Source organism: Protopterus annectens, chromosome 6.part0, assembly GCF_019279795.1.
Source record: "Protopterus annectens isolate FY-2018-M chromosome 6.part0, PAN1.0, whole genome shotgun sequence".
Classification (NCBI taxonomy): domain Eukaryota; kingdom Metazoa; phylum Chordata; order Ceratodontiformes; family Protopteridae; genus Protopterus; species Protopterus annectens.
Window position 1 is genome coordinate 1,048,242,202 of NC_056737.1, and position 25,204 is coordinate 1,048,267,405.

Here is a 25,204-nt window from a genome sequence, read left to right on the forward strand (position 1 = left end):
TTGGCAAAGGATATACAAATAGAAGTAATAATATTATGAAGAACTTCTAAGAAGGAGTTAGTATTTTTATCCAGTCTTTACACTTGGTTTTTAACAGTGTCATTCAGACTGATCTTTCTCAACCACTTGTGTAGAGCCTTTTAAGCTCTCATACACGTTCCAATAATGTCTGAAGTACAGGTTGCAGACTAGATATATACTAATAGTGTTTTTTGCATCTTCGTAATACTTTTTTAATTAAAGGATGTATTGATTTTCACAATTTTTCATGAATATCAATCTCGCCACATTGGCCAAGTTTAAACAAATGTTTGGCGAGACTTTTATTATTATTATTATTTATTTATATTGACATAGCAAGTGTAGGAAATTTCTGATGCATATTTAATGTTGGATATTCAATTAGTAATATTTTGTTATTAAGTCTTTAAATAGATGTGTTTTATACTAACGAAACTATAGTGAAACATTCTAAGTCATGTGATTTTTAGATGACTTTGTTTCTTACTTGCTATGTCTTGCTTGTAACAGCGGGGAGATTTCCGTTAATTAATGAGCGCATTTACAGAGCGCCTAGCAGCAAGAACACAGCTGTTTTTAATTACATAAAATTGCATTATTAATTTCCCGCGTTTTTGCATTTAAATAATAGGAAATATGTACTTTTCAATGATATCTGATGAAGCGTGGACTTACCACGCAAAAGCGCTTATCTCCTGTATTTTAATAAAGAATTGCCTGGATTATACAACGGATTGCGACTATTTTCTTCAGCCAGAACATCATTGATTCTTCGGACTGCATTTGTATGCACTTTTGGTGGTTGGTTCCTCACTTTTGCTTTTACTATTAAAATTAAAGTACTGAGTGCAAATAACACAGTGCTGAGTGCAGATTTTAGGCCCTTACATTCAACTTATCTCTGGTGTGGTGTCTTGAGTCAATCAGGGCTTTCCAGGTTAAACTGCTACAATTCAGTACAGGTATCATTTTCAAATCTAGGTGCTTAGGATTTCCCTCTCTCTTCCCCCCTTGGCTGACCTGGTGTGACTTAGTGTAAGTTTCTTCATTGTTCATAGGTTCATAGGTTCATACTAGGCTATCTGCCCTAGGGCATTTATAAGCCTAGCCAGAGTATGTTTGGCTTTCGCCACCCATTTTAAATTAATTTTGCTATGCCCTTTTTCGAGGTTAGTATACTGTGCCTCTGTCTAACAGTGACACAGAAGTGATACCCGGGGTAAACCTATGATCTCCCATCCACTCATCAAGATTCCTCTTGAAGAGAGTCAATGAGGGACTCTGCCTAACCTGGACTGGGATTTTATTCCATAGTGAAGGGAGCCTCTGGGTTATGAATCTGTCCCTCCAGCATGTCCTATTTATATCAGTGCTGAGGTTCAAGTCTCTCGAGCGTGTAGCTCGATGGGATTTGGATTTTTTGAGGTGCAGCATGTCCCTTAATTCCGGGTTGGACATGGCCTTACACGTCAGGCACAGGTCACCTCTGAGCAGGCGGTATACCACTTGTATGGATCTTTTACTGTTTTTTGTGTAACTGAATGACCTGCTGCTAAATTCTGGTTCTGCACAGACTGCTCAATTTTTTCAGAGGCTCTATAAGTAGCTAGTGACTTTACTGAATTTCTGTGGTAATATTTGTGTTTAAACTGAACCTGTACCTAGAGAAAGTGTATAATCAGAGATCCTGCTTGCTGCATGTGTTTTTTAATGTTTAAATTGCACACACACATTGAAGAAGTGCTTTTATGACTTGAATAACTTGGGCTAGCTATACCTGAAATGCTTTTACTGGCAATTTTCCAGTTGTACAATTGTGAATAATTGATTTAGTTTTTCTGGTATATCTTTAAAATATGGAAAGTGTTTATTTACTGCATTGCTCTCTTGCTTAAGTTTCTTAGCTATAAATCTTAGTTCATTCTGAAGTATGCTACTTTACCCCCCCACACCAAACCTTTCTGAATGCATTATTATATAATAACTGTCTGTTGTTGCCTTCATGCTTACCCTAGAATCTCTGCTTTTCTCTTTTCCTAGTTGAACTCTACAGTTCCCTACAAAACGGTGTCTACAGGACTGCAATCAGTTTCTCTCAACATTTAAACAGAGTAGGTTACACACAAACAGCATTTGTTAAGCTTTCACTTACAGTGCTTTGTAATTAAGCAGGTCACCATATTGGTCAGCCATAGAGCTCTTTGTTTCTACTTGAGTGGTTGCCTCCTTCCCCTGTAACTGAAGTAAACTGACTCTTACATTGAGCTGTAATACTTACCTTATAGCTTTGAGACACCTTAGGAAACCTTGTAAATTGCAATAGCCTGACATTTGAACAAGTAACCCTTGTAAAAATTCTCAAAATTGTATACTGTTGGTCTGTCTTTCCTGCTAAACATAAGTGAAATTACAGTGCTGAGTGCAAGTAACATTAAAATTAAAGTACTGAGTGCAAATAACACAGTGCTGAGTGCAGAATTTAGGCCCTTACATTCAACTTATCTCTGGTGTGGTGTCTTGAGTCAATCAGGGCATTCCTTGTAACCTCTCCCACTGCCTTCTCTTTTCCCCCACCCCCTCTTTCATCAAACAGGTTAAACTGCTACAATTCAGTACAGGCATCATTTTTAAATCTAGGTGCTTAGGATTTCCCTCTCCCTTCCCCCCTTGGCTGACCTGGTGTGACTTAGTGTAAGTTTCTTCATTGTATGGATCTTTTACTGTTTTTTGTGTAACTGAATGACCTGCTGCTAAATTCTGGTTCTGCACAGACTGCTGAATTATTTCAGAGGCTCTATAAGTACCTAGTGACTTTACTGAATTTCTGTGGTAATATTTGTGTTTAAACTGAACCTGTACCTAGAGAAAGTGTATAATCAGAGCCCCTCCTTGCTGCATGTGTTTTTTTAATGTTTAAATTGCACACACACACATTGAAGAAGTGCTTTTATGACTTGAATAACTTGGGCTAGCTATACCTGAAGTGCTTTTACTGGCAATTTTCCAGTGGTACAATTGTGAATAATTGATTCAGTTTTTCTGGTATATCTTTAAAATATGGCAAGTGTTTATTTACTGCATTGCTCTCTTGCTTAGGTTTCTTAGCTATAAATCTTAGTTCATTCTGAAGTATACTACTTTACCCCCCCACCAAACCTTTCTGAATGCATTATTATATAATAACTGTCTGTTGTTGCCTTCATGCTTACCCTAGAATCTCTGCTTTTCTCTTTTCCTAGTTGAACTCTACAGTTCCCTACAAAACGGTGTATACAGGACTGCAATCAGTTTCTCTCAACATTTAAACAGAGTAGGTTACACACAAAAAGCATTTGTTAAGCTTTCACTTACAGTGCTTTGTAATTAAGCAGGTCACCATATTGGTCAGCCATAGGGCTCTTTGTTTCTACTTGAGTGGTTGCCTCCTTCCCCTGTAACTGAAGTAAATTGACTCTTACATTGAGCTGTAATACTTACCTTATAGCTTTAGGACACCTTAGGAAACCTTGTAAATTGCAATAGCCTGACATTTGAACAAGTAACCCTTGTAAAAATTCCCAAAATTGTATACTGTTGGTCTGTCTTTCCTAGGTAGGTAGGTACTAGGCTATCGGCCCTGGGGCCTATATAAGCCTAGCCAAAAAGGTTCCATGGCTTTCTCCACCCAAGAAAATTATTTTCCTGTGTCCCCGTCGAGTAGTGCTGCAGAAGTGATCCCCGGGGTGAATTTTCTATTTCCCATCCAGTCGTCAAGATTTTTCTTAAAGAGGGCCAATGAGGAGCTTTGCTTGACATGAATGGGTAGTTTGTTCCAGAGTATGGGGCTCCTAACTCTCATGTTCTCCACATACTACTGCAAAAAACTGAAATATTAGTTTCAGAAAACTAAATTCCATCAATCCTCACCTTTTACTCCACATGTTTAGTCTTTTCTTTAAACTGTAAGCTCATGACTTTAAGATTACGCTCTACTTTAAAATTATTATTTCCACACATTACTCTTTCCACATAAAACCAAACTGTCAGTATGATCCATGGCTACAGCAGCTGTACATGTTTTATGATTTCGCACTTTGCCTAATGTTTCCATTATTAAGCAGAAATTACACCTCTAGTGGGCCACTCCTGGTGTATCCCTTTTTTCATTTCATCTTTTCCCCTAGCCACCCTTTAACATTCACTACTAGATGTTTACACTGTCTCAACAACTTTATACTCCTATTGCCAAAGAACATTACAATCTTATTGCATACTCCTTAGCGTCTCAGAATCGTTCATGGTTCTGCCGAATTCACAAGAATCTTTGCAGTAGTGTATGCTACTATCACCTATTCTTCTTCTTGCATACAAGACCATTCACTGCTTGTTTTATTATAAAACCTTTTTCTAAAGTCCTTACTTTTTATTCCATATATTCAGTTTTCGATCAATTCCATCTCTGAAAATTTGCCCTTGAATAATTTTCATTATTCTTACAATAAATATTGCTCAAAGCAGCTGGCCTCCAGTTACTTACATTTTAGAACCATTTCTCTCCCATATTTATACCTTTTGTAGAATATACTATAACCAATAAGATATATGTTGTCCAATGGGATGGGTATAGACTATAATGCAGCTGTGTAATAGTTTTATAACACAATGACTAAGATTTATATATTTTTCTTTCCTTAGTAGAATATCAAGAGAAAAAAATTACATTGCAAACATTCTCTCTCCAAGTTTTTTGGTACACCCATCAAAGGAAGCTGCTAATAATTCCAAACAAGAATGCTGTTTATATGATAAAAATATTTGAAGCAAATTATAACTACTGTATCCACCTGCTTCTAAATTCTCTCTTCTATGTATTCACCCAAGAACATTACTAACAGTGGGAGTCAGTGAGGGCATGTCACTCATTTCTGCAAATGTAACCCCACAGGACAGTCCTGTCCACCCTTGAAGCCAGTGCTTCCATGGGATATCTAGTCCCCCTTGGGCATTCAAACTCAAGAATAAGAACACCAGGGCTTGTGCTCCCACACCTTCTCCACCCCAGGGAAGGATGAGCTGGCAAAGCCACATCACCGGTGTCCTCCTCCATTCCAGCTCCAAAAGGCATGTAAACCGGTAATCTACCTCAGGTCTCCGGGCTCTTAGGGCTTCAACACCCTCTATATAAATGAAGCCGAGATAACCAACTTAAATAGTCCTTTAGCTGCTGTTGACCATTTCTTTACTAAGCTCAAAGTTTTAACTAACTCTTTTACAATTCTTCCTGTTGCTTACTTTATGTACTATTTACTTAGTACTATTCCACCATCTTAATAATTTCTTTACACTTTATCTTTACAAACATTCGTAATTTGCTCTTGTTTCACTGTCACTTCTCCTTTATCATTAGGTTATCGAACAAGCATTTCCATTCTGCACGTTAACAAAAACGACCAGCGTATTCCCTTCTGTTAGTGCTGATTGTTTTATGTTTGATAAGTGTATGAGAAGGCTAAGAGAATGTTAACTTACAAAAAAATCCTTTAGACTGGGAAGGCACTGAATTTTCTAAGGAAGGATTAATAAATGAAGGCACCAACAGTTCACCACACCAGTACTTCTGTTATAAACCAATGCTTAGTTTTCCTTACAGCAGATGGCAATGTTGCCACATTGTTGAAACAGCATTTCTTTACATTTAAGACACAAGCCTGTATTTTACATTTACATATGCCAGAATTATGTATCAAATTCTATTTGGCTAGGCTGGCAGCCTTCACCATTCTCTACCAGTCTTCACAGTAATGCATTGATGCGTTACTACCCCCCCCCTCTCCAACACTCTTACTTCTGACAAATACAAGCCAAGACATAAAGCCATAAACTTTAAGAAACATAAGAATCCAGAGTCAAAGCAGAGCACATGAAACACCTACATCAAAAATATGACTGCGGCATTTCCACTGGAAAAAATACAAAGTTTCTAAAGGTAACTCTAGAAGAATATGTACTTGCAAAAGCATAAGGAAATACTGAAGTGTGTCACACAGTGCATGACAAGCTAGTTCGGGATGTCTGGGATCCTGCAAAACCCAGCAGTGAAAATCTTGTATTGCCATGTGGGAGAAATTATAATGAACACAAGACCAATATGTGACTGGCAAAGCACTGACACAAGAACTGTGAAAAAGAAACTACTTGTTCCCTGAAAGTGCAGTTTCCTCAGAAGTAATATGTATCAGAGGACAATCAAATAAATAAATATAAAAGCCTCTCTCACACACACACACACACACACACACACACACACACACACACACACACACACACACACACACACACAAAGCTGATGTTGCCACAGCTTGAAGACACAACTACACAATGATATTTTTGGCAATATCCAAACACACTAACTGACCGTTTCTTCTGAAGCAGAAATTACTTCAAATCATCAAATACAGACAGAGAATATTATGAATTTTAAAATGCTCATAAAACAGCTAAGTAAATGGAGGCAGTGTGGATTCCAGTATAACCATACCATGCAATGTGCTGCATTACCTTTGTGAATAATGTGCCTCACTTATGGAAAATACTTACATAAAGCACAATACACTGTGGAAGCTCTGGAAAAAAAGGTGTGTGTGTGTCTTTGTGTGTATTACTAAATACATGTCTCTATGAAGACATTTATATGGAAAACATTGCACCATAAAAGGTAACAGCGCTCAGACTGAAGACCAAGAAAACCTATGCACCACTGATTTTATGCCACCCATGGACACTCAGACAAGACAAAGTATAAAAAGAATAAGATCATACACCACACACACACTTTGGTGGAACTTCACGTCACTAGCTGATCACAGGATCATAGAAGATTACTAGGCTATCGACCCAGAGGCCACTTTAAGCCTAGCCGTTTCAACTCAATGTAATACCATAGGGGTACTAGTCAACACCCAAGACTACATTTAGTGATGAGGGCTGTGGGCACTATCCCCAGTAAGAATTTATGGTGCTCCATCCACTCATCCAGGCTCCTCCTGAGCAGTGTCAGAGGTGCTCTGTTTCACATGAATTGGTAACTTGTTCCAAAGACGTGGCAGTTGCTGGGAGATAAATCTGTCCCTCCAGCATGTCCTATTTAAGCTGCAGGCCATATTTATGTCTCTGAAACACATAGCTCTAGACCCATTTGATTTACAGGATATGCAGTAAGTTCATTATGTTTGGGTCTTGGGTTGCTCTGTAGACCAGGCAAAAGTCTCCCCTAAGAAGTCTATATGATATGGAGTATAGTGACAGGGATTTTAGTCTGTCTATGTAAGGCACACACTGGAGGCCTTGATCTTCTTTGTCAGAAACCACTGAGGTCTCTCTAAATGCTGTAGATGCTTAGTATGGTACATACCAAATGGGGTGTTATACTCAATTATGGGCCAGATAAGTGCCGAGTGGGGGGGTTATAGCTTCTTTTGCTCTCGAGACGATGCCTTTACTAATCAGGTAAGCTACGTGGAAAACTTTCCTTGCAATGGTAGACACGGGGTGGTCAAAGTTAAAGGTCGCTGTCAACCAGTCATCCCAGGTCTCTTACCACTTCATGGGTACTTAGCGTATTGTTACTGACTTGATGAAGGGACACTTTGTGTTGAAGGGAATGATGATGCACTTCTCTGCATTCAGTTGGAGACAGTGACTAAACATAAGTGAAATTACAGTGCTGAGTGCAAGTAACATTAAAATTAAAGTACTGAGTGCAAATAACACAGTGCTGAGTGCAGATTTTAGGCCCTTACATTCAACTTATCTCTGGTGTGGTGTCTTGAGTCAATCAGGGCATTCCTTGTAACCACTCCCACTGCCTTCTCTTTTCCCCCACCCCCCTCTTTCCAGGTTAAACTGCTACAATTCAGTAAAGGCATCATTTTCAAATCTAGGTGCTTAGGATTTCCCTCTCTCTTCCCCCCTTGGCTGACCTGGTGTGACTTAGTGTAAGTTTCTTCATTGTATGGATCTTTCAGTTTTTTGTGTAACTGAATGACCTGCTGCTAAATTCTGGTTCTGCACAGACTGCTCAATTTTTTCAGAGGCTCTATAAGTAGCTAGTGACTTTACTGAATTTCTGTGGTAATATTTGTGTTTAAACTGAACCTGTACCTAGAGAAAGTGTATAATCAGAGCCCCTCCTTGCTGCATGTGTTTTTTAATGTTTAAATTGCACACACACATTGAAGAAGTGCTGTTATGACTTGAATAACTTGGGCTAGCTATACCTGAAGTGCTTTTACTGGCAATTTTCCAGTGGTACAATTGTGAATAATTGATTTAGTTTTTCTGGTATATCTTTAAAATATGGCAAGTGTTTATTTACTGCATTGCTCTCTTGCTTAGGTTTCTTAGCTATATATCTTAGTTCACTCTGAAGTATACTACTTTACCCCCCCACCAAACCTTTCTGAATGCATTATTATGTATTATACCATGACCCCCCATTAATATTCCAACACATGCACGCTGATTGGCCAGCGTGCATGTTGTAAATCGACTTATACTAATGGAAAAAGGTCCGGTCACCCAGACTTTTTCCATTAGTATAAGTCTCTTTTTAAACACTGTCTCGCTACGTTAAAAGAGTTTAACATAGCAAGACAGCTTTAAAATAAGCAACAAAGGTCTCCGTTGCTTTTTTTAAAGCTGTCTCGCTATGTTAAATTCCTTTAACATAGCGACACAGTGTTTAAAAACAACAGAGATCTTGCTATCTCCATTGCTTTTTTTTAAACATGTCTCGCTATGTTAAATGGGTTTAACATAGTGAGACAGCTTTAAAATAAGCAACGGACATCTCCGTTGCTTATTTAAAAGCTGTCTCGCTATGTTAAACCCATTTAACATAGCGAAACAGTAAAAAGCAATGGAGATCTTGCTTTCTCCGTTGCTTTTGGCCACGGCTCTGATGTATTGCGTAGGCATGCGCAGTACATCAGAACTGCCGCGGATACCAGCCAGCTTCGGAAGGGCAGCAAAGAGGCATTATACAATGCCATTATTTAAGAAAAGTAATTATTTCTTTTCTTAAATAATGTCATAGTATAATAGCACACGCCTGGTGTAATGCGATTTACCCACGGTTGTCTTTGTTTGGTCCCTCGGACTTCGCCCTCAGGACCAAACCACGCCAACCATGGGTAAATCCCGCATTACCCACACCCAGGCATGGGCTATTGCTATAATAACTGCCTGTTGTTGCTTTCATGCTTACCCTAGAATCTCTGCTTTTCTCTTTTCCTAGTTGAACTCTACAGTTCCCTACAAAACGGTGTCTACAGGACTGCAATCAGTTTCTCTCAACATTTAAACAGAGTAGGTTACACACAAAAAGCATTTGTTAAGCTTTCACTTACAGTGCTTTGTAATTAAGCAGGTCACCATATTGGTCAGCCATAGGGCTCTTTGTTTCTACTTGAGTGGTTGCCTCCTTCCCCTGTAACTGAAGTAAATTGACTCTTACATTGAGCTGTAATACTTACCTTATAGCTTTAGGACACCTTAGGAAACCTTGTAAATTGCAATAGCTCACCACGCTCGCCACGCCGGGCTCTTCGCCCTCCCTGCCCCCAATTACCTCCCGCCCCCAGTACCTCTAAATTTATAGTACTATAGCCACTCCCCCACTTTCTAGATCCTATCTGCTTTCATATGGGATAATTCCACCCACCCCCATTCTACTACCTACATTTTAATAGCACCTATTAGCTTTCATCTGGCATTCTCCCATCCCCCTTCCAGTACCTTTACCTCACCACTCTATCTTCTGGTGTTGCTTCACCAGGTAAAACAGTTCCTTAACTCACTAGCTGAATCACATATAATGATATACTCCTCTTTACTACCCCTCTTGTTCACACCATACCTCCTTGCCTTGTATGAAAACCAGTTTCTCATGGGATTTCAGGTCCCAAAAGGCCATACTATCACCCCAGCTATAAATCCTTCCACCTTCAACCATACTTACAGTACCAGATCCTATCCAACATCTTGTTCAGTCTATCAACATCTCAACCCCAGGCACATTAGCTCTAGATCCAAACACTACCACAAACTAATAAACAAATTCCTGAAGTTCATCACCAAGTATAGACTCAACCTAATACTTGGTGGTGATATTCACCCCAACCCTGGCCCACTCACTTCAGATACACATACCCCGTCTACTTGTAATCTAAGCTACAAACCTACAATTAATAGGCCAACTAACTCTCTTAGTCTGCCATCTCAATATTAGAAGCATTAATAACAAGGTACATGAATTGCATGCACTTCTGGATGTCCACTCTCCTGAGATTCTCTGTTTATCTGAAACCTGGTTAAAACCTAACACTAAAGACAATGAAGTGTTACCACCTGGATACAACATACACAGGCTGGATCGTGCTTGAGGAAGGGGGCTGGGGTAGCTGTACTCTATAAATCTGAGTTGAATGTCACCATAGATGTAATACAACCTCCTCAGATTAATAACTCAGAGATACTTGCCACCAAATTGCAACTTAATAAAAATAAATGCATTAATATCATCTGTATGTACATTCCCCCAGGTAACAATATATCTACATTTGAAGATATCCTGCACTGGCTATCATGTCACTACCCCAAGAAACCCTACTACTTGGAGACTTTAACATAGACTGGGGCACCTGTTCCTCAGAATCCCCAACCACCCATATTAACCTGCATGCATTTACACAAATCATATCCACCCCTACCAGGATAGGTAAACCCAACCAAAAAGAAAGTATACTTGACTGGGTACTCATAAACAGTCACCCGCAAGTGTACACCTCTGGTACCCTCCTTAATGGCCTAAGCGATCACCTTCTCACATATGTAATTAAGCACAAAACCATTAATTCCCAACAACCCTTACTCAGAAAGGTTAGAAACAATAAAAACTTTGACCCTGCCAAATTCCAACAAGAACTAAACTCATGTAATTGGTCTATTCTAAAACACCTCCCCTTAGAGGAAGCAGTAGCATACTTTAACAACAAATTCCTTGAGATCCTTGATTTGCATGCACCTGTTTGTTCAAAGAGAACCAAGGCAAAAACTGCACCATGGCTTTCTATAGAGTTTAAACTCAAAATTACCCTTAGAAACAAAGCATGGGCTTTATGGCGTTCTTCTAAAGACCCTCAAGATCACATTAAATACAGGCAATCCAGGAACAAAACGAAAAAATCAATTTTACAAGACAAAAAAACAATACTACTGTAATTTACAGACAGTAAATCAAAATAACCCTCAGAAGTTTTGGGCAGGTTTAAATAATCTACTACATCCTGGACAAACTTCAACCCCAAATCCCTTCTACTACTATTGATAAAACCCCTGAAGATGTTTCTGATAGTTTTAACCTATTCTTTACTGAGACAATTCAAGCCCTAGCTAGCCAACTACCTCCTAGCTCCCCTGGTCCTGAAAGTAGCACCCCTAGAAACCTACTTGAGTTCAGCTTCCAACCAGTCGCCACTTCACTTATACATACCTTGATCAAAAAATTAAAACCCACTACACTTTCTGCTGATCAACTCCCTGCCGAGTACCTACAAAAATCAGCTGATGCTATTGCTTACCCCATCTCAATACTATTCAATTGAACCATAGTAGAAGCTAAAATTCCCACCATCTGGAAAATATCCTATGTAATCCCACTTCACAAAGGAGGCAGCTCTACTGAATTCTCCAATTATAGGCCAATAGCTATACTCTCTCCACTTGCAAAGATTATGGAAAAATGTATTCATAGACAACTCATGCACCACCTAATCCAAAATCGCCTTATGGCAGACACTCAGCATGGCTTCCATCCTCATCACAGCACTACTTCAGCCCTCCTAGCCTTTACTAACACCATAAACCATAATCACAACAATAATTATATATCCTCAGCCCTCTTTTTGGATCTTTCCAAGGCATTCAATATGGTTGATCACCAACTTGGGGGTGGGTGGATGACATAATGGTTAAGGTGTTTACCTTAAAGACACAAGGTGCAGGGCTTGATTCTCACATGGGGTAACTGGCTAGGCTTCAAATGGCCCAAAAGGGAAGTTAGCCTAGTACTAACCTATGAACCTATGAACTTTTAATCCACACCCTGCAAACATTCTGTCTAGATACTGGAGCCCTCCAATGGTTTCAATTCTACCTGAATGGTCGACAGCAGGCTGTCCTCTGGCAGAACAAACTCTCTAACCTTCTACCTAACACCCTTGGAGTACCACAAGGCTCTATACTAGGGCCCTTGCTGTTCTCCATCTTCATTAACGACCTTTATACTGTCATCCCAAAAGTCAGCTGTATCCAATATGCTGATGACTCTACTCTGATTTGCTCAGCCACATCTCCAATAGAGTTATGGTCAGCTATCCAGACCACCTTTAATACAATAGAAAACTGGCTTTCTGAACATCGTCTGATCCTAAATCCCAAAAAAACTAAAATGCTATTATTTTCACCAACACGTAGGTCTGCCGCTTTCACCTTTACCATAAAATCAAATGATGGCACAATAATCTCCCCTGACCCATCTACAAAACTATTAGGTGTCATCATAGACAATAATCTAAAATTTGACCTACATGTTAACCAAACTATCAAAACCATCAATAAAAAACTAGGGTCACTTTACAGAATAAAAGCCTTCCTAACTCCTCCAGCTAAAATTGCCATAGCTCGCTTTCACCTTCTTTCAACCCTTCTGTATGCATCCCCTCTACTCTCGAATTTAAAAAAGACTGTCCTTAACAAACTCTCAATTTGCTACAACCACATTGCCAAGTTTGCCACTGGGCTGTCTTTTAGGACACATCATTGCATCAATCTAAATCAGCTTGGTTGGCTTGAACTACCCAGCCTAATCCAGTATAACCAACTGATTATGGCCTATAAAATCCTCTATAATCCGGACAATACTCCTGCACTTAAAAATATTATCACCCCCTATAACAATCCTAGACCGCTTGATCCTCTAACAAACTACTAATTCAGACCAGCAAAATTAATAACACAGCCGGTGATTCTCTTTGCAAACTCTGTAAGTAGATCCTGGAACACTCTTCCAGCTGATATTACCTTACTTTCCACCTTAGGTCAATTTAAAACTAGACTCAAACAACATTTGTCACTTAAATGGCTATGTCAATGTATCAAGCTTGGCTAACTCTCTCTAGAATGTGTAAAAATCTGATAACCAGTTTACTGTGTAATGTAATTTAATCCTGACTTGTGCTCAGGATTAACTGTAACCTGTGGAACTTGTTTAACTTGCTTACTTATGTAATCTCTGTAAATAGTCTGTTTGTAATATGTAATGCTGGTATTATGTAATGCTGTATCTGCTTACCCTTGGAGCTTTTCTCCCCGGGCCTCCGCTGAAAATGGACATGTATCCAGTCGGACTATCCCGGTGAACAAATGTAAAATAAATAAAAATAAAATAAAATCCCCTCCATCAACTGCCAGGTCGTATGTGATGCCCAGGGCATTATAATGAATGTGTGTGCTGACTGCCCTGGAAGCTATGACAATTCCCACATATGGCATCTGACACAGCTGTACCAGAGATTTGTCAATGGGGACATCTCCTACGGTCACCTAGTGGAGGATGCTGGTTACACACTGGAGCCATGGCTGATGACACCCATCAAAAATGCACACACAGCTGAACAAGAACTACATAATGAGGCACACGCACAGACCAGACTTATAATAGAGTGTGTGTTTGAGATGCTCTGGTCATGGTTCCAGTGTCTGGACACATCCGGTGGAGCCTTGCATTACTCACCAGCTACATGTACCCAAATTGTTATGGTATGTGCTATGCTACACAATATGATCCTTCGGAAACAGCTGCAGCAGGAACAGCATGAGGCAGGGCCACACAGCCCCCCACCAATTCCAAGGCCTGTATAGGCACAGAGTGACTCAGAGAAGGAACAACCAGAGCCTGCCCCAGTAGGCAGATGGAGGCGTGCCCAGTATGCCGAGGCTGTGGCAAAGAGACAATGCATAGCACATACACTTGACACAGTAGGGACCCACGGAATGACACCTTTCTCTGACTCGCACATACAGTAAAAGGGATGCCAAACATGACACTACCTGTGCTCAACCATGTATAGGGAGTGTACTATGTGCATCCAACATAGGCAGCCCTCCAGCACCATCCACAAGTCTGGCATACCCTCAAGATAAGTTAATCAACCTACCAATTGCCAAATGGAAAAGAATGTGTCATTACCTGTATCTATGGTATGGATGTGAGCATGAAAGGGAATTGGGTGACTGAATGTTATGGCAGCAGACAGTAGACACCCATAGTGGCCCCATGACATCTGTAACACATACTGGAGTCACCATAGTAGCCAGTACTACACAGGGTGACAAAACCCACTGCAGGAAATGTGCTGAGCAACATGTGTGTCCATATGACCCACGCATGCCAGTCAGGGTGGTTCACATACCCAACAACAGTCTCAGCCAGCAAGACAGGTGTAGACAAACCCAAAAAGAGCCTGTGCCATGGCCCCTGAATGATGGCTATGGTTAACCCCCCCCCCAGGCCTACACAGACAGACTACAGCAGGGCAGGCAGTGGGATGTTAGTTCTGAAGGGTAGGAAGTCAGACAATAATATGTAGGGCAACCAAAGCTATGATCTGTAGTACACTGGTAAGCCTCTAGTCAGAATGATAGTTAACAATGCAGAATGAAATGGAGTACCTGACATACCAGTACAGTCATAGCAAATGTGTACAAGTGTCACGTGTACCCCCCACATCCTACATAGTAATGTAATAACAGTCAGGTGTGCCCCGCAACCCTGTGTAGAAATGTAGAAATAGACAGATGTGCCCCCCCCATGTAGTAATGTAATAACAGTCAGGTGTGCCCCCCATCCTGTGTTGAAATGTAGAAATAGTCAGGTGAGCCTCCCCCACCCTACGTAGGAATGTAATAACAGTCAGGTATGCCCCCCGAACACTGTGCAGAAATGTAAAAATAGACAGGTGTGCCCCCCTATGTAGTAATGGAATAACAGTCAGGTGTGCCCTCCCCCATCCTGTGTAGAAATGTAGAAATAGTCGGCTGAGCCCACCCCCATCCTATGCAGAAATGTAGGAACAATCAATGCCAAATGCTTGATGGATACCCTCCAGAAACAGCATGCCACCTGTCGGTGTACAACACCAAGGTCAGCACTGCAGTACAAACTACCTGGACTTTATCCACACATTAAATACAGAAGGCCATACTGGCATACCTCTCAACCTGGAAACATCAAAAATCTGGACAAGGCCCATGAAAAATGGGTACAAATCTGTACACTGATTAACATCTAATTTGCATACATAATTATGAAACTCCACCCACTCCGGTGGAATTGTGGGATGCCAACTTTCAAACACAAAATGAAGAACAGACAACCAAAATATGGCACCAGAGTCCCTCTGCAGCCATTCCAATGTCCCATTACTCAGCTATTTTGCCCCATTTACCAAAAACACTAATGTATGCATACTGCTTTACTTCTACAATGATTATTTGGATTTTATTTTTTACAGCAGCACAATAATGCAGAAACACTAATAGACATCATGATCTGGTAAAAGCAATACTGTCTCACAATGAAAATAGGCCTGACATTAAAACATCTCTGCCCTTGAAACCCACATTAAAACAGCATTGAAACCCACACCACACTCAGAGAAAATGCATCTGGCCAGTGGTGGATAAAGATACCTTTGGCCTGTTTTCAAATCATTGGCCCCTTGCACACAAAACAAGAAATATACATGCATTCTTTGATACACCTTCCTGACGTTATTAAAGTATATTCCTTGTATAATACAGCATACTTGTTAGACGTAAGTTAGAACTCATTTTAAATTTATTGTTTGAACATTTTTCCAGTAGGCAATGAAACAAAATGCATGAACCAGTAATGGCAAAACTGCCCAACTCAGAACATTTCCATCATTTAAGTCTACTTCCACAGTCACACACACATAACAACAACTTTTCTCGGATGAAAGCAAGAATTTAAGCCAAGATAATTACTAGTCATATGCTTTACTTATCTTTAATAATACAAAAATACCAACATTTAGAACCCATAGCTTAACAGTTTTGTATACTGATTGCTAACCAACACATTAAACTTACTCAGAGTAATTTATTTCAGTAACAACCCGTGGTATAACTGTAAATATAGAACAAGTTTGTATTATTTTTCCAAAATTCCAGTGCAGGTGCCTACTAAGAATACAAAATACCAATACAGGTAGAAAGTATGAATGAGATCTGCTAATATATGTTCTCAGTAAGCTTACAAAGTATGATTGACTGCAGCTGTATTGCAAGTATGCAAAAAAAAAAAAAAAGAAGGCATGCAAAATCCCAGCAGAGGTGAACAGTAAGAAGCCGGAATCGAAGTACAACAGTTAACATTTACAGCAAAATGTTAGTTAAGTTCTTAACACATGAAGTCTTACAGCAGGAAATTCCTTCCTTCTCTGACATCCACTTTATCCAGTTCAGGTAATCAGGCAATTGTAACCTATCACAACATTCAAAGATGCAAGCATACCTTTCAACTGTCCAGATTTTTTTGCAGAATGTGCAGATGTTTGCCTCACATTTTTGGCCTGTTCCTCATAAAATTTATATTTTTTCTGGCAAATCATTGAGTACTGACGTCACTAAATCACACCTCTCAACCTCTTAAAGCAAGAAATCTGGACAAAGCGAAAAAAAAATGGGGGTACAAAGGCCCCAAAATAGGGACGCTTTTTAAATTTGCACTTACAAACTTAGAAAGTTGACAGAACAACAAGTTTTGCATGAATTTTCTGAAGAGTAGGAGTCTGAAACCCAAATGTCTGTCTTTATTTTCTGACTTGTCTTCAACCATCCAGGATTTGTCAATGATCTGCCAGAAAACCACAATTTTATGTGACACAGACCAAAAATATGAGGCAAAAATCTGTACAGTTGAGAGGTATGCACTGCAATCGACCTTGTGCTGCATCAGCATTACCATTCCTGTACTGCCACTTACCACCACAATGGTTAATGTATAATATCATGCAGTATTACAGCTGTAGGAAAGTTTCTCATACATAAACAAACATGTTTTGATTGTTTATTTAACTAGCCCATCCATCTGGACCCAAATGACTTTTTGAGCCACATGCAGTCCCAGTCAACAGATAAAGAATATATTTTGAATACATTTAATGTTAAGGCACCGTGAAGCAAAGTCATAAAACAGCGATAGATGCTCTTCACCCAGTTACCCACTTGACAACGTTAAACCTGGGCAGGGAATATCTACAGCAGAGTTCCACTTCTCACATTACTTGGGAACTCTGAAAGAAAACCGATTCCAACTTCCCACTATGCACTTGCACATTACTTAAGGTCTTTCATTACTGGTAATTTAGGCCTCTCAACAGCTACTGAAAGAAGACATTTCATAAGTGAATTCAGTGATCGAAACATTTTGCAGCCTATTTGGACAAATAAACGACCTGACTTGTCTTCTACAATCTTTCACAGTGAGCGGTCCATCTAGTTGGGTTACTCAAGTTATCACCAGTTACAGTGGCAGCCCTTATTATAAATCCCTGCTGTCCCACAACATTTTAGGCACAATAACAGAATGGGTCACTAACAAACACACACACACACACACACACACACACACACACACACACACTTCCTAATTGAAGTACCCCTCTCGCATAAAACTCTGTACAAACAAACACACATTTCTACCTAAAGCACTCCGCTCGCATAAAACTCTGCATCTGAAGTTCTGAACAGCAGCCCAGGCCTCGCCTCAGACAGTCCTTCCTTTCAGCTCCACTTGCATAAAGCTCTACACACACACACTTACCTATGTGCTGCTTTCCACGGTCCACCACACAAAGTTCAGTGCTGCTGCTGCCAATCCATCTGTTCGTTCCGGCCCCATTCAGTAACTTCTGCCGCTGTCCGTTCGCTCCGTCAGTGCCACGGCATAAAAATCTATCCCGCTCACATTTGCAAATTGGCCGTTCCCGCCTACTTGCATTTGAGCTCTGCATGCATAGCGCTCCAAGGAGCACAATTCTGATAGGCTGGTAACCCTGACGGAGCTGATGTCATTTCGCATGTGATGACGTCAGCCCCGTCAGCGCGAAAATTAAAAAAACATTAAAAATGCAAAGAAAAAATCGGAAATTAAGGGGTGCCACTCGGGAATCGTGGCACCCCTTCATTTGAACCCCAAAACTCGGTAAAAACCGAGTAATTCGGTGCAGTTGGGAGGTCTGCATACTGGGCATGCTCACACACGCAGAGAAATTAAGGCAATGTCAGTCAACAACATACTGAAAGGTCATACTGGGCATGCTCACACACCTAAACACATGAAAGCCATGTCTGCAAACACCAGTGGACCAGACATATCTGGCAGTTGCAGTTAGTGCAGACACTTGTCAGTATGCACCACACATGCCTTGCACACACAGTGGATAGGAATACAGACATATATGTAAGGACAACACACTATAATAAGCCAAAGGTAGATGTACATAGATGTGTGGAAGAGGGTGACTGTGACAAGGAGCCATCCAGGCCTGTCCCACTCAGCACACAGCCAAAGGGCCCCAAACACATGAGGTTCAGATGTCACTCACTGCAGATACTAGCCACCAGTATCTGTCAACATTACAGACTACTGGTGCACGTGCCAGCTGTGAAACATGACTGTACAAGGAAGTAGTCATCTAGCAGCTGTATACATGTACCTGTGAAAAATGACCCTGTGTGTGCCCGCATGTGGCGTGTCAACCTCTAGTTGAATGGGTTATGGCCCGTGCACACACACTGCCCTCCCCATAGCCCTACTATGACAAGCTTGCTGAGGTCATCCACTGTGAAATACACCCTTGGGGGACTTGTAACCCAGTAATCTCCGTGGCACGTACCATAACTTCATACTGCTGTAGTATGATAAAATAATTAGGTAGGAGTTCAATTCCCAGACATGGCAACTGTGTGTGCTGTCTGTCTGTGTAGAGAGCAATGCTTTTGAGGGTAGTCACACTCCCTACAATTCAAATGCTCATCATTGGTGAGGCTGTTGATGTCATCCACCCAGAAATACACCTCTGGGAAGCCAAAGCTCAGTAATTTCCGTAGCGTGTCCTGTAACTGTGTACTGCTGTAATGTGATAAATTAGTTAGATAGCTGTTCTAATCCCAGACATGGCAAGTGTGTGTGTGTGTCTGTCTGTGTAGAGAGCAATGCTTTTTAGGGTAGTCACACTCCCTGCAATTCAAATGTTCATCATTGGTAAGGTTGCTGATGTCATCCACCTAGAAATACACCTCTGGGAAGCTGTATCCCAGTAATCTCTGCAGCACATTCTGTAACTGTGTACTACTGTAGTATGATAAATTAGGTAGGTAGCTGTTCTAATCCCAGACATGACAAGTGTGGGTGTGACTGTCGGACTCTGTCTGTGGAGAGAGCAATGCTTTTTAGGGTAGTCACACTCCCTACAATTCAAATAATCATCTTTGGCAAGACTGCTGATGTTATCCACCTAGAAATACACCTCTGGGAAGTATGCAGCCCAGTAATCTCTGTACCGTGTCTTGTAACTGCATACTGCTGTAGTGTGATATAGAACTCTGATATGGTTCTATACGCACCCGTGGCAGTTCTGGATGTTTTGTGTGTGTTCCAATGTCTGTGTAGGGAGCAATGCATTTTAGGCTAGTCACACACAGTACATTTCAAATACCCTGCTTTGGCAAGTCTGCTGATGTCATTCAATCATACACCTTTGGCGAAGGAGTTCTTTGGTAATCCACATGGTGTGTGCCATAACAGCTCCATGATGTAGTGTGATATAGACCTCTGTGAGAGGTTCTATACCCACACATGTCAGCTGTGGATGTTTTGTGTGTGTTTCAATGTCTGTGCAGGGAGAAATGCATTTTAGGCTAGTCACACTCAGTACATTTCAAATTCCCTACTTTGGCAATCCTGCTAATGTCATTCATTCATTGTGAAATACACCTTTGGGGAAGGAATTATCCAGCAATCTACATGGTGTGTCCCATAACAGCTCCATGCTGTAGTGTGATATTAACCACTGTTAGGGGTTCTTTACCCACACATGTTGGTTGTGGATGTTTTGTGTGTGTGTCACTGTCTGTGTAGGGAGTAATGCATTTTAGCCTAGCCACACTCACTACAAGTCAAATGTACTACTTTGCCAATCCTGCTGATGCCATCCAATGTGATATACACCTTTGGGGAAGAGGTACTCCAGTAACCTCCTAAAACCATACTATAACTGTGTAGTGTAATAAACTGATTAGTTGGGGATTCTCCTCCCAGACGTGACAGGTGTGTGTGTGTGTGTGTGTGTGTGTGTGTGTGTGTGTGTGTGTGTGTGTGTGTGTGTGTGTGTGTGTATAACCTGTAGCCTGTGTGGAGGTGGTTGTGAGTTTGTGATACCTGGGCCCAATGTGGAGTGGGTTTTGCAAATTTCTTACATGGTGGCCCTAGTATATATCACAATGTCCACCATACAGGGATAACAGATGTGAAACAGCCAATAGGCTGGGGTGCAAATCCATACCCATATGTGACATCAAGGCCAGACAATCACAGTTAGCAACTCCACTATTACCCAGAGCACACTCTCAATCCATGTCCCACACACACACACACACACACACACACACACACACACACACACACACCTAGGCAACAGCCAATATGTGGGTAGTACATTGCATATGGCCACTGATAGTAACTATGGAATGATTGTAGTGGGCTACAGAGGGCATGGCACCCTGTCCATCTGTCCAATAGGCATGTGCATGCAAACAGTGCACCTTCTCAATCTTTCCCACTGGACACCTGCAACACCTGTGGTGCCATCACATGTGACTCACAAAGGACATACCATGCCTGAAAACATGCTCTATATGGACAGATGCCACTGACATCAGGGAATGCTGTTAGCATGCTATCAATGTAGGAGCAGGGAAAACCTGCAGACCATTACCAGTTCCCATTACAGGTGGCCAAGACTGGCACATCTGCTGATAATCTGTGTGCACAACATGGGCCAGACATCCCAGGTACAATTCCACATAACACTGTACATGCATGTGGGAGGTGTGTGCATCACAGACACCATCCATATCATGGACTAAGGAACACATACATGGCAAGTGATGCGCCGCATTAGCCACACACAATTGTCACCCAGGTGACTGGATGGAGGATACAATACCCACCTGTGTGGGCAAATGCAGAAACTACAGCCCTGAGTCACAATGCTGACCATTGTCATGTGGCCTAATGCCAAGGTATACCCATCACCTAGCCTTGTATAGCCTTCTGGCACAGTCGGCACCACACATCTGTGCAGAAATGCACCCATGCATGTCAGTACTGACACCCTGTATGTTTGTGTGTGTGTTGTATGATGCGTATGATCACATCCACACTAACTACAACCCACACTTGCATACTGAAGCATGCTGTCTGATGTCAGACACTTCCCCAGACCCTTTGCCCATATCACCTCTGTATGACCCCTGTGGTGCATGTGGTACCTACACAGTATTGTGTTGTGGCAATCTCACTAGTGATGGGTTGTATTACTGACCCTGCCAAGTGTGCCAATGTGTGTGTGTGTGTGTGTCCTTGTGAGAATGTGGTTGTGTTGATGCTAGCAACTGTACATGCGAACAGGCACGTGTACTACACCTACCGTATAGCTACCATACTCCTGTTGCAGATGTCAGTCACCATCACATATACATTCTGAGGGTTCCACAGCATGTAACCTATGTGGTGTATCCAATAACTGCATAGAAATGTGATAGCAGTGCATAGTTGGCAGGGGTTTGATACCCTGTGCTGGCAGGTGTGTGACACAAACATGCTTAGGTTTTACTCTCCCACCCCTCCCTGACTTGTCTTTGCCTCTGTCTGCCTCTCTCACTCCCTCTCTGGTTGATGTGGAGACCTACACCTGCTTTTCTTAGGCAGCAGCATGTGTATTTTCAGTGATGCTCATGATCAGCTGATGGCTTCTGCACGAATTGCAGCCCTCCCCTAGCTGATTGCATGTGGAACAGCTGTGGTAACATTCCCATAACCAATTGCATGGAAACACACTCCAGTATCTAGGAACATCATGCTGGTGTTGGCTCTTTTCATTCACTGTGAGCAGGAACTAGATCTGCTGTTTGGCAAACAGCATTGCAGATGGATTGGGGATTTACCTCTAACAACATATACTGTGGGAACAGGGCAACACACAGGAGGGGGATGTGCCTGACCTGACTCCAGACTGTAAGTGCTGCTATATTGCATGTGGAGTAATGTTGGTTTAACAGTGTGCATGTGGATATGGCTGTCCTACATGTTTTAATACCTGCCATGTCAGTTCTACATTTGAGGAATCCCCATCTGTAGGTTCATCTTCAGACTGGGCAGTGTGTTGTGCCCTTAGTTTCATGTGTTACCCACAGAGCATGTATCTGTGAACTGCAGAAGGTAGTGTGAGGATTGCAGTCTGTAGATGGTGAAACCTGTGACAGTTGCTAACCTCATATCCCTCATAGGACACATGTTGCAACAAACCCTGTTACAACAGTAAATGTATGAGGTTATCACAGCAATATGTCAATATTGGCCCTGTGTATGTACTTCCAGCCACAACTCTGTCAACCTTTGTACATATGTTGTGCATTAAGAGGTGCATATGTGCTGTACACCATCATTAGTGTCATCATATCTGATAAGCCAGTGAGATATCAGAATGCTACACATTATGTTCAATAGGGGTTATATTTGATGACATAACTGGACATTCTGTGGTCGTTTGTACAGTACTGAGGTCTGTGTACCTATGGTGAATGTCGACAGTATGTGTATTATTAATATGTACGTTTGCCTGTGTACAGATTCTGGTAGATGTCATTGTTATAGGTCCTGTCCTATCTGATGTTACATGCTGCTCCACTGTATGTTACTGTATTGGCTTACATGTTTGTAGGGCCACACACACACATGTCCCATACCACAGACAGCCAGCAGACAAAACCATGTAGCAGCCCAGTATATGTAGGGTTAGTCTGTGAGTGGCACATATGAGAATGGTGTTGAACAGATAGTCCATATACTGTAATATTATGCTAGCTTACCATATGTGGTTGTGGCTGTGTTCACATTGGTTGTGGTTATGCACTTTCACACAGGTGTATCTTACCCTGTGCTGTGACATGCCTGCAGAGCCTGCTATATATGCAGGTACATGTGCATTCCCAAATAGGAGATGTAGGCCAGTGTTGAGCAAGTCTGCCTGTAGCCTGCACAGTGCATTGTTACATGCCTAGAAGCTTAGTGTACTTACCCAGTGAGATGTCATGTGCAGATACTTGCCAGATGTACTACTGCTGGGCCTCCATTAACAGTCATGTATGTCAGACAGAGCAGTGGGATGCTGTACAGATGTATGTCCATATCTAGTGGGTAGCGTGTGGCCATGGCACCCCTGTGCCAGCAGTTATTATGTGTCAGGCCAGATGGGGTGTGTGAATGCATAACCTATGGTGGCATATGTATACCAGTTGTTATATGTTATACCCATCTACATGGCTGTTAACATCCATATTGTCAGGCATGGTACACATATTTTGCAATAAGGGGTCTGTGTATACCTCTGGACTGTACAGAGTGTTTCAGAATGTCCACATATATTGGCCAATATCTCTGCTGCAGTCCACAGGGGCATTATGTGCTAGCAGTGGTACTTTACTATGATGTCCTTAGGATGTCTGTCAGTAGCCAATGGCACACATGTGGAAAGCAGATGTGACCTCCCACACACACCATATCTGTGAAGACAATCTCAATTACAGTAGCAATAGTCTACTAATATACCTGCTATACATACTTGACATCCCCTTGCACTATGAAGTTGGGACTATAGGGGCTGGGGTAGGGCTACATTTCATGTCCAGGACATATGGTGAAAACATCTGTACATATAATTATCCGGATATCTATCTATCTATCTATATATATATATATATATATATATATATATATATATATATATATATATCAATTACACATATACATAGTGACATATATAAATGGGTATGTATATGTACATAGATATACATACACACCCAGATATATACATATACAGAGAAATAATATGTCTACTCATATACAGATAGTGATACATATGCACATATACATATGGATATCTACAGATATATCAACATTAGTAGGTATATCAGAATAGATATGTATGCACATATAGTTATAGATATCTATATATACCAACATAACTAGGCATATCTGTACACATAGGATGTGCATACATACATAGCTATATACACATATATCTATATGTACATATACGTATACCTATATATACACATATGCATATATACATATATGTATAGATATGTATACATATGTACATATGAAGAGATGTACACATGGTCATTTATATGTAGCACTACACAGATGGGTGTACAGATATATGTATACAACCATATTCCTGTCATGAATAAACACTGTTGTGCATACCCTCCCACATGTATCTCACTGTATGTATCTGCTATGTGTAGATTATGATAAAACAACATATGTGATGCAACAGTCGTATCAATAACAAAGACTACACAATCTAGGAAGTAAAGGCAATTGTTCAATACTTCAATATGTGTAATGACAGCTATATTGGTAAAACAACAGCTGTCTTTTTATTGGTTAAGTGTTGTGACTTCAGTGTAAAGGGTCCTGAGTTCAAGACCTGCAGGGGCTGTTCATTCATTTTGTTGCTGGGCAGAACAAGGGCTGTTGGATACAGAGTCGTTAAGGCAGTTTTTGTGCAATATAAGCCACACACGTCAGTATCACGACATTGCTAGGTAGGAGTCTAGTCCCAGTGTTGGCAAGTAGCAGTGTGCGTGTATGTGGATGGGTCTACATCAGGTTGCAGGGTGTATACACCTCAGTGGGCCACCTGTCCATGTGGCACAGGCAATACCCGGTATAGTAACCTAAGAAATGTGTTCAGTCTTGAGCCCCGTA